Raw genomic sequence first — 14,391 nt, forward strand, 5'->3', positions numbered from 1 at the left:
CTCAGAAAAGAAGAGAGATGCACCTGCCGTTAGCATCACTCCTGAATATAAAAGGAAGTAGACAAGAGCGTGTCTAAGTGAGAGCAGTGAATGGGGATGTGAGATGAAAACCAGAGGGTCAGAGTATCTCTGAATCCAATCCCAGAAAGCAGCAGAGATCACATTTTGGACTACCTCATTGGTTTCATTTCAAACATATGACTGTCTATTCAGCAGGGACTCTCTTTAATTTAACTTTAACTTAGTTTAATTGTTCTATAATTTAAGGAAAATCACTGGCCCACGATCTACAGGACAGTGATTTGCTGACATAATCAGTCCACCATTTTGATTTCCGGTTCCTCTCAGGTCAGATATCCTAGGTAGAAAGAGAAGCAGAGTAAATGTTTCTGATTGTAATTGTGAGGGTCAGCTCAGCTGGGATAACAGCTAACATTTATGGAGTCCTGACTGCTTTCCATATGCAGCGGCAAGTGCTCTAAAGGCGTGTAAGCCTCACAAGTCAGTGAAATTCATTCTATAATGAGGCCCTTTTTACGGATGAGAAGACTCAGATGCAGAGACACTGTGTCTCACCTCCCTCTCCCCTGCCATGTTTCGGTTGGCTTTTCACACTATATACTTACATTTTGGACCATATAAATGCTGACTTTCCAGACTTTGAATCCACAAAATTCTTGGCATTCATCTTGAGAATAAAGCAAGATGGGAGCTGTCATCTAACCCACTCCTATGGGTTGCAAATGTCCCGACTTCTAGACTTTTAGCTGCCACGTGTCATCAGACAGAAGCTTTACCTCCTTGGATTTGTTTCTTCATCTATTAAGCAGGGGTTAATAATATTAGGTATGCTTACTTCATAGGATTTTTCAGGGTTATTAAGTGAAATAATATATACAGAAGATGTTCAACATTATTAAGTGAAATACTGTCTATGTTCATTAAGTGAAATAATACATAGGGAAGTAATACACTTTACACTGAAAAATGCTATGCAACATTTAAGCCTCTGTTATTGTTAATTGGAACACAGCTTTGTTTCCTTTGCACTTGTGAGGTGAGTCTGAGGGCCGGCCATGATCCTGGCAGCGGACAAGGCAGCCTGGTGTCGGAGCTGAAGGTGTGGAGTGGCTGTTGACTCTCCAGTACTGAAGGTGGTCCAGGTGTCAGTGATGGAGACAGAATCTTCCATCCTCGCTTCCGTCTGAGGGCCAGAACTGGGGGCTTTCTTCAGCTTATTTCCAAGTCTAGCCTGGATTTGCTGGTTATTCTTTTAAAGTAAATACTAGCATTTTTATTCCAGAATGTTCTGAGGGGAATGTGTGAGTCTTTTGTCAATGGAAAGGTTAATTTTCAGGGACTGTTCCGTATTTTTCTGTTTTCCCTCACCAGACTATCTCAAGATTCTTTGTGATTAAAAAAATATTTTTAAAGAAGCAGAGCGTACTTAACTCTATTTATAAAAGGGGGCCCAAACAAGTCTGCTTGTCCTAAATCTGCCTAACAACTTAGGCAATAAATATTTCTGTATTTGTTTTCGGAGTTCATGAGAGCAGTCAGACATGTTTGATTTAGGCTTAGTTCCCTTAGAGCAGATGCACTTCCCTTTTCCTCTTACCACTATCATGTTTTTCCAAGAATGCAGACTCCCTCCCCTAGGGCCCCCCAGTCTCCAGGACTAACTGTCTGCTTTGCTGGGAAGCATTACGTTCCATGTTAACAAAGTGGGTGGGAAAATCTGGGGTTGTGGGGACAGAGTCTTGCCTCACATGTTTTTCCGTCATTCATTCCATTCATTCATTCACTCAATGATCCAGCCGTTCAAGAATTGCACATTCAGCATTTAAGCATGAGTCAGCTGTGAAATAGACCAGCGGGGTCTCTGCTGACAGGGGCCTTGCATTCCAGGGGAGAGGAGGCTGTGAAGCAGACAATCACCTTATCATTTATTCCTTTATTAGGGGATATTGCATGCTCAGGTCATTCCACGGGAAGAAATGGAGAACACAGAGAATTATTTGCCGGAGGACTTATCATATCATGGGAGGATCCTGCATTGTTGGGAGGGCAATTTTATGGGTAGAGTTTCATGGGCAGAAAAGTAAGTAAGCTAACCTGTTTGAGTCTGGAGAAGAGATGTGAATGTGGCAAGAGCCTGCACTTTTCTGTCGAGAGTCAGGGAAGAAAGAATGGAGTTTGGGGCGCCTGGCTGGCTCAGTCAGTCGAGCGTACCTATTCGGCTCAGATTTGCTGAGTTTGAGCCCGGCATCAGGCTCTCTGCTGTCAGTGTGGAGCCTGCTTTGATCCTCTGTCCCTCTCTCTCTGCCCTTCCCCCACTCATTCTCTCTGTTTCTCTCAAAATAAATAAATACTTAAAAAAAAGAGAAAGAATGGACTTTGAATTTCAGAGAGAGTATCTAGAAACTCATCCTGGGGGTGCTGAGCTGCAGAGACTCGCCCTGGGCTTGGAGGACAGGGTGACTCGGGTTGAGGAGTGGGGTCCCGAGTTCTGGGGTTCTCTCGCTGTCTCATGCCACTCCTGTTAGTTTTCATGGCTCTGTGATTAGAATATGGCAACCATGTTAGCCGACCCGAGCCTTGGCGAATTGCAACACTCATTTCCTTTCACATATACCGCAGCTGGATCTTGCACTGTGGCTTTCTTAGAAGTATTTGATTTTTTTTTCACATTTTCCATTTTTATCTATTATGATCTATCTCTTCCTGTCACAGCCGGAAACGTGATACCAGGATTAGGCAACTCCCCTGTCTCTTTCTCTTGGGTAAAGTCTGAAACAGAAGAACCCCAACGCATCTGTTATCTCTGCAACATTTTATTGCTCCTCTGTACCATCACTTTCTAATTTGGGGTGGAAGGAAATTTTCCATTTACTCTTAACATAAATGTATTTATCTGAAGTCTCCTTTGCATCACACCGATTCCTTTTGGGTTTTTTGTGGGTGATCAGCCATACACACGTGGCAAGATAATTTTGGCTCTCATCCCTGGCTAATCAGGTTGGGTATGCTTTAAATTTGGCAGGGGTTGGGGGGGGGGGGAGGGGGTACAGTTACCAGTTTTGTTTATACTTAAATTCTGTTTATTTGAGTAACATTGATTTCCTGTTTAAAGTAGTACATAAAAGAAAACACAAAAGTAATGAATTTAGATTTTATTTTTAAGAGCCTGAAAAGCATAAGGAATTGTCGGGAGAGCAAGAAATCAGACCAACGGGGGATGTTTGTTGGGACTCCATTCAGGCAGGATAAGAGGGGTGTCTCTGCCCGTGGCCTGATGAAGAAGGACCCACACAGGGCTCTTGCCTTTCGGAAATCAGCAAGCACGCCAGTGCTTTGGGAAGTACGCATGTAGGAGCGTGCGGCTCTGGTCACATCCCTGATGTTAACATGGTGACTAAGACAGAGACCACAGGGACTGGTCACATGTCAGCTAAATCACGGAGCAGCTCAACTTCCTCAAAGAGCTTGGGAAAAGCTTTTCATTTCAGAAATAAAAACAACTGAAAACAAGCCCTGCCTGGGTATGAAAAGCCAATCCTCCGCGTTCAGATTGGTCCCCCTGGCACTTGATGCTTAAGGTGTTAGCGTTTTTGCAGTAGGAGGCGGAGGAATGTGACCTGAGGAAACAGAAGAGGAGAAGACCTTGATAACCAGTCATTCATTAGAGGAGCTGGATGAATCAGGGCGTTCATTCCACTATAGCATTCTCTGTGCCATGAATACTGCAGCAGAAGTTAATAAACTATTAAATTAATCTATTCATTAACAAAGCTATTACATTTCTAGAAGTTTCCAAAAAGAAATTGTTTTTGGGACACAAGGTAGAAGTAAATGTCTCCTTGTGTTGCATCTTATTTCTTTAAGTTACATTCTTAATTTAAAAATTTTTAAAATATTTATTTATTTTTGCGAGACAGAGAGAGATAGATCATGAGCAAGGGAAAGGCAGAGAGAGAGAGGGAGACACAGAATCAGAAGCAGGCTCCAAGCTCTGAGCTAGCTGTCAGCACAGAGCCCGATGCGGGGCTTGAACCCACGAACTGTGAGATCATGACCTGTGCCGAAGTCGGACGCTCAACTGACTGAGCCACCCAGGTGCCCCTACATTCTTAATTTCTAACTCAGATGTTTGCTAGAATACATAAATTGTGTCAACCTTCCATTGAACACCATTCTTTATCATAAATGCTTCAGGGAAAACAATTCTAATTTGCATTGGATAAAAGACTTAAATTTATAGATATGAACATCTGATTTACTAAGCAAACCATTACATTTGTGTTGTTTCTTTTTGAAAGACTCATTGTAGAAAAGCATATATAGGCAGAAATTTCTGCATAAGTGTTGTGAAATAGAATATTGGAAGGTAGAAACTACCGTGGTTCATTTCTTTACCCGAACTTAAAAATTTCTGGGGCTTTTTTTCCCTCTGTAATTCTAGAAATTACCATCTAAAACAGAAGCACTGAAGGAGATTTTGATTAAATAAAGATCATTCTGTATTCTGAAATCTTTTACATTTTCAGGGAATCTAGCCTTCCTGTAGCTCTTATGGGAAATAGTGCCAGGAAATTTGGGGGAGACAGCTATCCTGACTCAGAGAAGAGGCCCGGGTCTTCTTGAGACTCTAAAGGCCAGCTTGATTGTTTAAGAAGTAAAATGCCTGTTTTAACCACCTGCACAACTTCAGAAGCTGGGAAATACAAGAGTTTGTGAAAACTGACTTCCCATCCTGGTTTCTAGGAAATATTTCTGTCTCATCAGAAGACTTCATGATCTTAGCCTAAGTCTCTTCTACTTTTTCTTTCTCGACTGCCTTATCCCCTACAAAAGTGCCGCAGGGTCCTAGAGCTAGACAGTTTTGCTCTTGGTATCTTTTTAAAAATGTTTATTTATTTTTGAGAGAGAGAGCACGCTCTAAAGCACATGAGTGGGAGAGGGGTGGGGGGACCGAGGACCCTAAGCGGGCTCAGCGCTGACAACAGAGTCCAATGCAGGGCTTGAACCCCCAAACCATGAGATCATGACCTGAGCCAAAGTCAGACCTCAACCAACTGAGGCCACCAGGGCACCCCTGACCTTGCTATCTTTAAGTGAGCTCTGAGTTATATACTTGAAAGCTGTTCAGAGAGGGGATCTCATGTGTTATCACCATACAGCAAAAATGCTAATTATGGGAGGGGATGGAGCCTTATTTTGGTAACTATTTCACAATATACACATGCATCAAATCACCACATGTGTTATATGTCAGTAAAATCTCAGTAAAGCTGGAAAAAAATAAATGACTTCTCTTGCAGTATTTCTCTTTATTCCACCAACTGGGCCTTTGGGGGTCTGTCTGGATGTGAGAGCTTCCGAGTACGGCCCCAGTGAAGGGATGTGGGGCTTTCTGACTTTCCTTCCTTGTCCTTAATGGCAACAGACTTGAAGAGCTAGAAGTGGTGATTATTAGCTCATCTTACTGACTGTGGGCCCCAAAGTATTTATTAACATTTGAGGTGCAGAGAAAACATGGCCTCTCTGTGGGTAAATCTACATGCTCGTCCATTTTCCAGGACATTCAGCTTCACACGTGTCTGAAACTTAGCTAGTGGAGAGAGGGAGGAAGAGAGGAATCAGAGAATTTTAAGGTTGGGCTGAAGTAAGCGTGTTCCTCGTCATTAACTTTATCGGGACTGTGTAGTTTCTCACTTCTGTTCATGTGGTGGGCGGTGGAACCAGAGGAGATAAAATGAGACAGCTTATGTTAGAAAATTAGGCAGCTGAGGGGTGCCTGGGTGGCTCAGTCAGTTAAACGGCTGACTTCGGCTCAGATCATGATCTCACGGTTTGTGGGTTTGAGCCCCACATCAGGCTCTGTGTTGACAGCTAGCTTAGGGCCTGGAGCCTGTCTTCTGATTCTGTGTGTCTCCCTCTCTCTCAGACCCTCCCCTGCTCACACTGTCTCTCTCTCGCTCTCTCACACAAATAAATAAAGCATTAGGAAAAAAAAAAAAAAGAAAGTTAGGCAGTTGAGTATTTTCTCCGTATTGTTCTACTTCTGTCTTAAGATGGTGTGTATACATGTGTGTGTACATGTATGTGGATGAGACACACACATGCACGTGCACGCAGAGAGAACCCGTGAATCAAAGAATGGAGGAAAGACGGTAGGAGACACAGAGAGGAAGACAGACAAAGAGAGAAGAATTAACCCTTGTTTCATTTCAGGGAATTGCTCTCAGGTCTGTAGCAAAAACTATGATGAATTAATCAACTCAGGTTTAAAAAGTTCAGAGAGAACAGAGTCTCAGTTCAGATACTGCACGTACTCATGCTCTAGGGAAGAGAAGGAGATGGATGTCCCTTGGCATGGAGGGTGGACGGACAGAACTAACAATTGGCAAGAGCCCTTTCTTACCTAGTGATATGCAGAAAGACTGTTATGATTGTCCCTGGACTTGGTAGGGACATCAATACTCTTTGAGCACTCTCTTCTGGCGATGGTGATTAATTTTTCCTGAGCACTTAATACATACCTGATACAAAGCACTTGACATCAGTTGACTCAAAGTTGACATCAGTTTTAAGCTTCAAAGAATCCCTGGTACTTATCCTGTCCGGCTTCCCTGGTTCCTATTCTAGAATTTTCTTTGATTTAACGATGAAAGAACAGGAGCCTGCCAGTAGTTGGCTGGCAGGGGCTAAACCAGGATCCAAACTCAAGCAGCCAGGCTGAGCTCTGAGGTTGTATCTCTCTTTTGCTACTTGTCGGTTTTCATTTACATGAGTCCTGTCCTAGAAGAGGTCACACTGGGAGGACTCCAGGTAACCAGGTCAAGATTTTGTGGCCATTTAGAGATAGAATCGACTAAGGTCTTGAGTGAGTAATGAATGGAAAATTTTATTTGCTATTTTAGGTCACTTACCTAAGTCAGAAGAGCGGATGGCACAAAACCTGTTATCGTGGGCGGTGTTTGCAATAGGAAGATGCTGTTCAACAGCAGAGGAGCGTTTTGCGGCATTAATGCTGCCCTCCCCCACCCTCAGGCCAATGCCAGCACCTGCTGCTGCCGGGCTGGGTCCAGGGCTGCTGAACGCCCTGCCTGTCCCCTGCACATTCCCCCGGCCCCTAGCAGAGGAAACCTCTCTGCAACTTGCCTTCTCAAGCTTGGCTTTTCCGAAGTCACTCCCAGGCCCAGGAACTGGGGAAGGACGAGAAGGATCCTCGGGGCTCATTGTGCCCCGGGCATCCTGAGGTCTGTGGTTTCCCCTCTTTTCTCTCTGCCCTGAATGGGAGTTCTGGAGAGATCAGAGATCTGTAAGGTGTCTCTGATGTTGTCCCTGCCACTTTGCCCACATCTTTATAGATCCGAGAGGCTTAGACAGCACACAGCACGGTTGCACAGTGTGTGCCCGGCGTGCTCAGAGAAACCCTGATGCTCGGGTCAGAGGGGTCGGATGGGTGACATGCAGGATCCCGGGCCTTTCCCTGCTCACTGAACCAGCACAGCAGACAGATCGGCTCTAAATCAAGCACCTCAGAGGATCCTTTGCACAAGAAACATTGCAAACCATCCTTTGACAGCTTTGCTGGTTCCTAGACAAAAACTTCTTGGATAACAATTTTTTTAATGTTTATTTATTTTTGAGAGAGAGAGAAAGAGAAAGAGAAGGGGACAGAGGACCTGCTGTCATCACAGAGCCTGGAGCAGGGCTCGAACTCACAAACTGTGAGATCATGACCTGAGCCGAAGTCGGACGCTCGATCAACCGACCCCCCAACCACCCCTTGGATAACAATTACTAAATGCATTTCTGCTCAAGGACTGTGGCAGCAGGGTTGGTACCAGGGCCATGTGCGCTGGAAACCACCTGCTCCTGCCCTGAGGAGGGGGTAGGTTTTCAACTGAAATTCACCTACGTGTGACATAAGCACAAGACTGACCAACGGGGACAGATTCTCTCATTGCCCTTCTCTAGTGACTGCAAAACTCTTGGAGGTAGGGTTTTTGAAATAGGTTTTCCCTATTCAGGTAAATTATCTTTTTGCTCCTTTACAGAGAATTTGACTCACAAACCCTTAGTTAAAACCTTTCACAATAGTCCTTAAGGCAAGTCTGCGGTTTCTGAACTTTTAAAGAAATCGCAATGCTTACAAAAGCTTAAATATTTGTAATTCCTCGCAGACTGTAGGGTAACTTGACAGCGTGAACTAAAGCAGCACTGACTTTGTGGAAAATTTCCACCAGGATTAATAATAGTTATGCCACATGGGGATGGAGGGATTAAAAACATACATTGAAGTGTTACTGATTTCATGTATTTGGAAGAAGGAAATAGATCCTTTCTCAATGGGTGGTATCTTAATGAAAAGAATAGGTATTATGAGAATTAAAAAAATTAAGAACTTGTATTTTGGAGACATTGCACAGAACAAGAGATTTTCATTGACACTGCAGGGGAAATGAAGTGTTGCACTAGCGATGGTGTTTTGGTTTCCCAGGAGGGCCCTTGAACCATTCTGTGATTTGGTGTTTTAAGGGCCAGCCCTGATCAGTCATTCCTGTCACATGGGGGCCAACAGTTTCAAGCACAGTCACATCTCCGATGGTTCCCAGGGAAAGCGCACACTGACACTCCACTGCTCAAAGCAAGAATTACCAAATACATAAATACAGGATGTATTTACAGCACAAATATATTCATTGTTGATCTAAGGTTCAAGTTTAACTGGCTGTGCTTTACGTTCTTATTTTTATTTTTTATTTTTTAATTTCTTTTAGTGTTTATTGATTTTTGACAGAGAGAGAGAACAGAGTGTGAGAGGGGGAGTGCAGAGAGAGAGATGGATAACAGAATTGGAAGCAGGCTCCAGGCTCTGAGCTGTCAGCACAGAGCCCCACATGGGGTTTGAACTCACTGACTGCGAGATCATGACCTGAGCCAAAGTTGGACACTTAACCGACTGAGCCACCCAGGTGCCTCAACATTCTTATTTTTTTATTTGCTACATTTGTCAGCGCTGCTCACTAGGAAAAGGACAGAGTAGTATTTTTAAGAAAACCAGTAGTTTGAAGATACTCATTTCTCACTGCAATCACCCACATCGCCTCCTCTGCTTCCTGAAGTGGTCTGGGTTGCCATCCTCCACTGTCACCTGCTACTGTCCCCTCCAGCTTTTTCTGGAAGCCTGGCTTTCTCGGACTTTCCAGCCCAACAGTGGCTGGGGATTGGCATTTCAGAAAAACAAAAACAAAACAAAAAACAAAAAATCAAAACAAAAAACCCACAGGATTACAGCACTTGTAAGTGAGTCTGTTTTCCTGGGGTCAAGTCAGCTTAGGCTTTCCACCTCTTCCCATCATAAGAGCTGTTGCACACAGAGGCTCACCGCAGACCCAGGCATACGGACTCTTGCACACACCAGCAGCGGCACACACTCACGTCCCTCTGCCCAGTTTCACGGATAACATATTTACTTACACGTTACGGATTAGACACAGGGCTAATGCACTTTTCACATATGTCTCATTTACTCCTACATCAGTCTAATTAGGGCAACGCTGTTTTCTCTCTATTTTTTTTGAAGGAGATAATTAAGCCTTAGGATGGGTAAGTAATTTTGCTCGATGTTCATACGGATTCACAGGGAACACCTACTAAGCCCAAGCTCCTACCTCTTTCCTACTGCCTCACCCTCTTCTCTTCTTCTCACATGCCCGCCCCTTTCTGTATGTTATGTCGATCAAAAAGAGATTGTAAGGATTTACTACAAAATGAAAAGATGCCTTGGACTTTGGGGTCGTGTTGTCTCGGTGAGCTGTGTTATTGGGGGGCAAGTTACTGAATCTCTCTGAGATTGGTTTTTCTCATCTTTAAGACTCGAATTCTGACACTGACTGTGTAAGTTTGTTGATGAGGAGAGAAAGAACCAAAGAAAGAATAAGAAAAAAAAAACCACATAAGAACGTAGGGGGCAGGGAGAGGTTAATGGTCCAAGGGACTTGGGAGGAGGTAGTATTAAACCTGAGTCTGATATTTCATTGTGCATTTCTTTGGAAGCCCAGGGAACAATGCTGAGCATGAGAAACACTGATGGCTTTCAGGGGAACATGCAGAGCCCTCAGCTCTTCACAAGTGGAAGCTGTGTGTGCAACAGCCCTGTGGCCCCTAATGCACCCTGGGAAGAGAAAGGTCAAGACTCAGTATTCCTGAGAATTACTTGAAACTCTGATTCATGACTAAGCAATAGCTAGGCTCTTCATTGGATATACAGTTGCTTTTCTGGGCTTCCCTTGGGGAAAGACAGTCCCCATCAGTTACTCAAAATTTTTTTTCAGAAAAACAAAACTAAATAAAATGATCTGAAGCAATGCTTGAAGGCAGAGATTTCTGGACTCAAACAAAATGTTCAACTATTACAGCTCTCTGAGTAACCTTGGATGGCCTGTCTCTGGGCCTTTGTACAACAATGGATTAACTAAGAAATTCCATGAACCTGTGTCTTGTCCTGTGCCAGGCACCCGTCCATGGGACAGCCTGTCCTACTACACAGAAATGAGATGGCTAAGTGTGGAGACAGGAATCATAGAACCCAGTGCACATTACTAGTGTTCATCAGACGGTCCACACACTATGAAGAAACTAATGCCTGGCAGTGGAAGAGAGTATGGTGGGGGCTAGACAGCCAGGAAGCAGAGCTGGAAAAATCCAGGAGGCTTCTCGGAAGAGGTGACATTTGGGAGGAAATTTGTATAACATGTAGGAACCACTCAGGAGAGTGGGCCGGAAATCTATGCACAGATAAAGCTTTAGAGAGTCACGTGGTGTGAGGAAGGAAGTCACGGCAGGGAGGAATTTGAGTTTTGTTGGGAGATGTGGAAGCAACAAGAAGAGGCCTGCACTAGGTCCTTGTCTTCAGCTTACAAACAGCTTTGGACTTCTCCACATTCTATGTGTGTTTTAGATGCAGTGTGTGTGTGTGTGTGTGTGTGTGTGTGTGTTGTACTCTTTTATGAGACGGTGGGCAGGTGTGGCCACAGAGGAGAGGCTCAGGAAACACAACAACAAAGTGTCTTATATTTGCAGGTCTTTGGGACGGGAGCCACCGCTCGCCATGCAGGGCCATGTGGGGAAACACCAGGGTGGCCAAGAGACAGGGGACAAGAGGGTGGGGACAGTGCTTACTCCACCTGGGGCTCCCTCCGGAAAAGCCATTCAGGGCAGGGACAACAGTTTAGGATTGGCTGACTTGAACAATTTCCCCAGGCTTTGGGGTCTGGGGTGGCCCCCGTGATTAAGGCAGAGAAGCATGGTCTCCTGGGGTGTGATGGCCACACAGGGGACGCTTGTGGCTCTGGACTGGTTAGTTCTTTCATCTTAGTACCACTTACACAGTGTTCTTACATAGTGCCCATCACCCATTCTCCCTCCCTCCCAGCCCCCACGCCCCCTTCCACCCTCGGTTTATTCTCTGTATTTAAAAGTCTCTTGCGGTTTGCCTCCCTCATTGTTTGTATCTACATATACTTTTCTTTCCCTTTCCCCATGGCCTTCTGTTAAGTTTCTCATTTCTACATGTGAGTGAAGGCATATGATACCTCTCTTTCTCTGACTGACTTATTTCACTTAGCATAATGCCCTCCAGTTCCATCCACGTTGCTCCAAATGGCATGGCCAGATTTCATTATTTCTCACTGCCAAGTAGTATTCCATTGTGTGTATATATCACATCTGTCAATGGACATTTGTACTCTTTCCATGGTTTGGCTATTGTTGAAAGTGCTGCTTTAAACATTGGGGTGCATGCACCCCTATGGATCAGCACTCCTGTATCCTCTCGATAAATTCCTAGCAGTGCTATGGCTAGGTCCTAGGGTAGTTCTATCTTTAACTTTTTGAGGAACCTCCACACTGTTTTCCAGAGTGGCTGCACCAGTTTGCATTCCCACCAATGGTGCAAAAGGATTCCCATTTCTCCAATATCCCGCTCCTGGCTGGGCCCTTTGCTGTCCCTAATAATTGGAGCCAGAAAGGGTTGGTATTTTTTAGAATGTCAGGACAACATAATACGCAGAAAAGTTGTAAAAACCTTTACAGTGCACACATATCCACATCCTTCACCCTTCACCCTTCATCCCGATCCTTCAACCCTTCTGGAAGCAGCTGAGCTTCCTGATGCATCTCAGAAGGTCAGAGGTAGACTACGCTACGTCACCGTGCCTGCGTCACTCACCTCATTCATCTCGTCACAGAGGCATTTTATCATCTCTTATCATCATAAGAGGAAGGATGAAGACAGTGCACTAAGATACTTTGAGAGAGAGAGAGACCACGTTCACATAACTCCATTACAGAATACTGTCAGAAGTGCCCTATTTTATGATTCGTGATTGATGTTAATCTTTTCTGTGCTTAATGTTTTTTAATGTTTATTTATGTTTGAGAGAGAGAGAGAGCAAGCCAGAGAGAGAGGGAGGCACAGAGTCGGAAGCAGGCTCCAGGCTCTGAGCTGTCAGCATGGAGCCTGACACAGGGCTTGAACCCACAAACCGTGAGATCATGACCTGAGTCAAAGTCTGATGGTGAACTGACAGAGCCTCTCAGGCGCCCCTTTTGTGCCTAATTTGCATACTAAACTTTATCACAGGTACATACGTATAGGAAAAAACATAGTGTAGACATGTATATGGTTTGGCACTCTCTGAAGTTTCCGGCATCCGCTGGGGGCCTTGGAAAAGTGATGAGAGGAACTCGTGTAGCAGGAGTCCATTCCCTTCCCCGTGTGGCCTCCTGCCCTTCCTGGTGCTCTGTGTGCCCAGTAACCAGGCGTGTGACCTGTGGGGCCGGGAGGGGTACTTTTCTCGGGCTTTGCTGTCTGCTGCAGCAGCATTGACTTCATGGTGTTCTCTGGAAATTTCCGTGTGGGAAGTATCACTGGGGTGGGGGGCGCATACACAGACTGCAGAGGGGCGTTCATGGAACAGGGTTATCCAGAGTGCACCACTGCTTTATGCCTTTGCAAAAGTCTGCACAGAATACCTCAGGATTAAGAGTTTAGGACAGATAACAAGAGTTGCTATTATTATTATTATTATTATTATTATTATTATTTAATGTTTATTTTTGAGAGAGAGAGACAGAGAGAGAGAGGGAGACAGAGAGCGAGCAGTGGAGGGGCGGAGAGAGGAAGACAGAATCGGAAGTAGGCTCCAGGCTCTGAGCTGTTAGCACAGAGCCCGATTCCGGGCTGGAACTCAAAAACCCTGAGATCATGACCTGAGCTGATGTTGGATGCTTAACCGACTGAGCCACGCAGGCGCCCCAAGAATTATTGTTTCTTAATACAGAAAGGCCTTGAAGCAGTGTGGGTCGCCTGTGGCATCAGACAGAACACCCCTTTAGATGTGTACTTACCAGCAGGAAAGAAGTTCAAGTGCTAACCCCCAGGCAGAGAACGGCAAAAGCAACTAAACTCACATCGATACAAAGTGAATGAGTCACTTGTATTTTTGGTGTTCCTGCTCTATTTTAAATTGAATTCCCCCTAGTGTAATAGAAACACCAAGCTATTGATATGAAGAGGGTACGGTTAATTCAAATTAATTGGAACTGACAAGATTATTCATGGGAATCCAAGTGACAGGACACAGTAATTTGTCAAAAGGCGGGCTGACGAATTTATCATTTCCCTACTCTCGATGCCCTTTAAGTTGGGATTTTCTCAGCTGGGTTTATTTTTCTGTCACCTGTGAAGGGCGTGGTCTCAGTGAAGTACTCAAGTTATGCCTCTGTTTAACTGCCTCCAAAGAACACAAGTCAACGTGGCAGAGATGATTTGAATGTGGCACTTTTTCTTCTTCTGAGATTAGCATAGGAAAATAGATGCTAGGGATGTTTGGGTGGCTCGGTTGAGGATCCGACTCTTAATTTCAGCGCAGGTTATGATCTCATATTTCCTGGGATGGAGCTCTCCGCTGGGCTTCACGCGGACAGCTCAGAGCCTGCGGGATTCTCCCTCTCCCTCTCTCTTTCTCTCTACTCCTCCCCAGGGCGCGCACTCTCTATCAATAAATAAACTTAAAAAAAAAAAAGAAAATAGATATTATTGGGATGCTGGTCTTGTCAAGGGCACCTGAAGCCACACCCCTCTCCTCCATTACCGTCTCCCTCTTCCCCCTGCTCCCAGCGCTTCTGAAATGCGCTTTCCTGACAACCTAGCGGGAGTTTCCCTATGCTTTCCATCCTCACATCATTACAGTACGAACTGATACCATCTTCACATACAGGAAGGTACACCTTTGTTGTGCGGCTGTCTGGTGCCCTGCAGGATGCTGAGCAGCCTTCCTGGCCTCCGCCCACTAGATGCCAGTAGCATCCTTTCCC

The 14,391-nt window shown here is 44.8% G+C and overlaps 1 long non-coding RNA gene across 1 annotated transcript; it reads right to left on the reverse strand.

Moving 5' to 3' along the window:
• Nucleotides 1-3,158: 3,158 nt before the first annotated feature.
• LOC115291032 lies at nt 3,159-14,390 on the reverse strand. The gene is made up of 2 exons (XR_003908371.1): nt 14,293-14,390; nt 3,159-3,638 (listed from the first exon to the last, which is right to left on the reverse strand). It is a non-coding gene; the product is annotated as an uncharacterized LOC115291032 (long non-coding RNA).
• Between the last annotated feature and the right edge of the window lies 1 nt (nt 14,391).

This window comes from Suricata suricatta, chromosome 5, assembly GCF_006229205.1.
Source record: "Suricata suricatta isolate VVHF042 chromosome 5, meerkat_22Aug2017_6uvM2_HiC, whole genome shotgun sequence".
Classification (NCBI taxonomy): Eukaryota; Metazoa; Chordata; class Mammalia; order Carnivora; family Herpestidae; genus Suricata; species Suricata suricatta.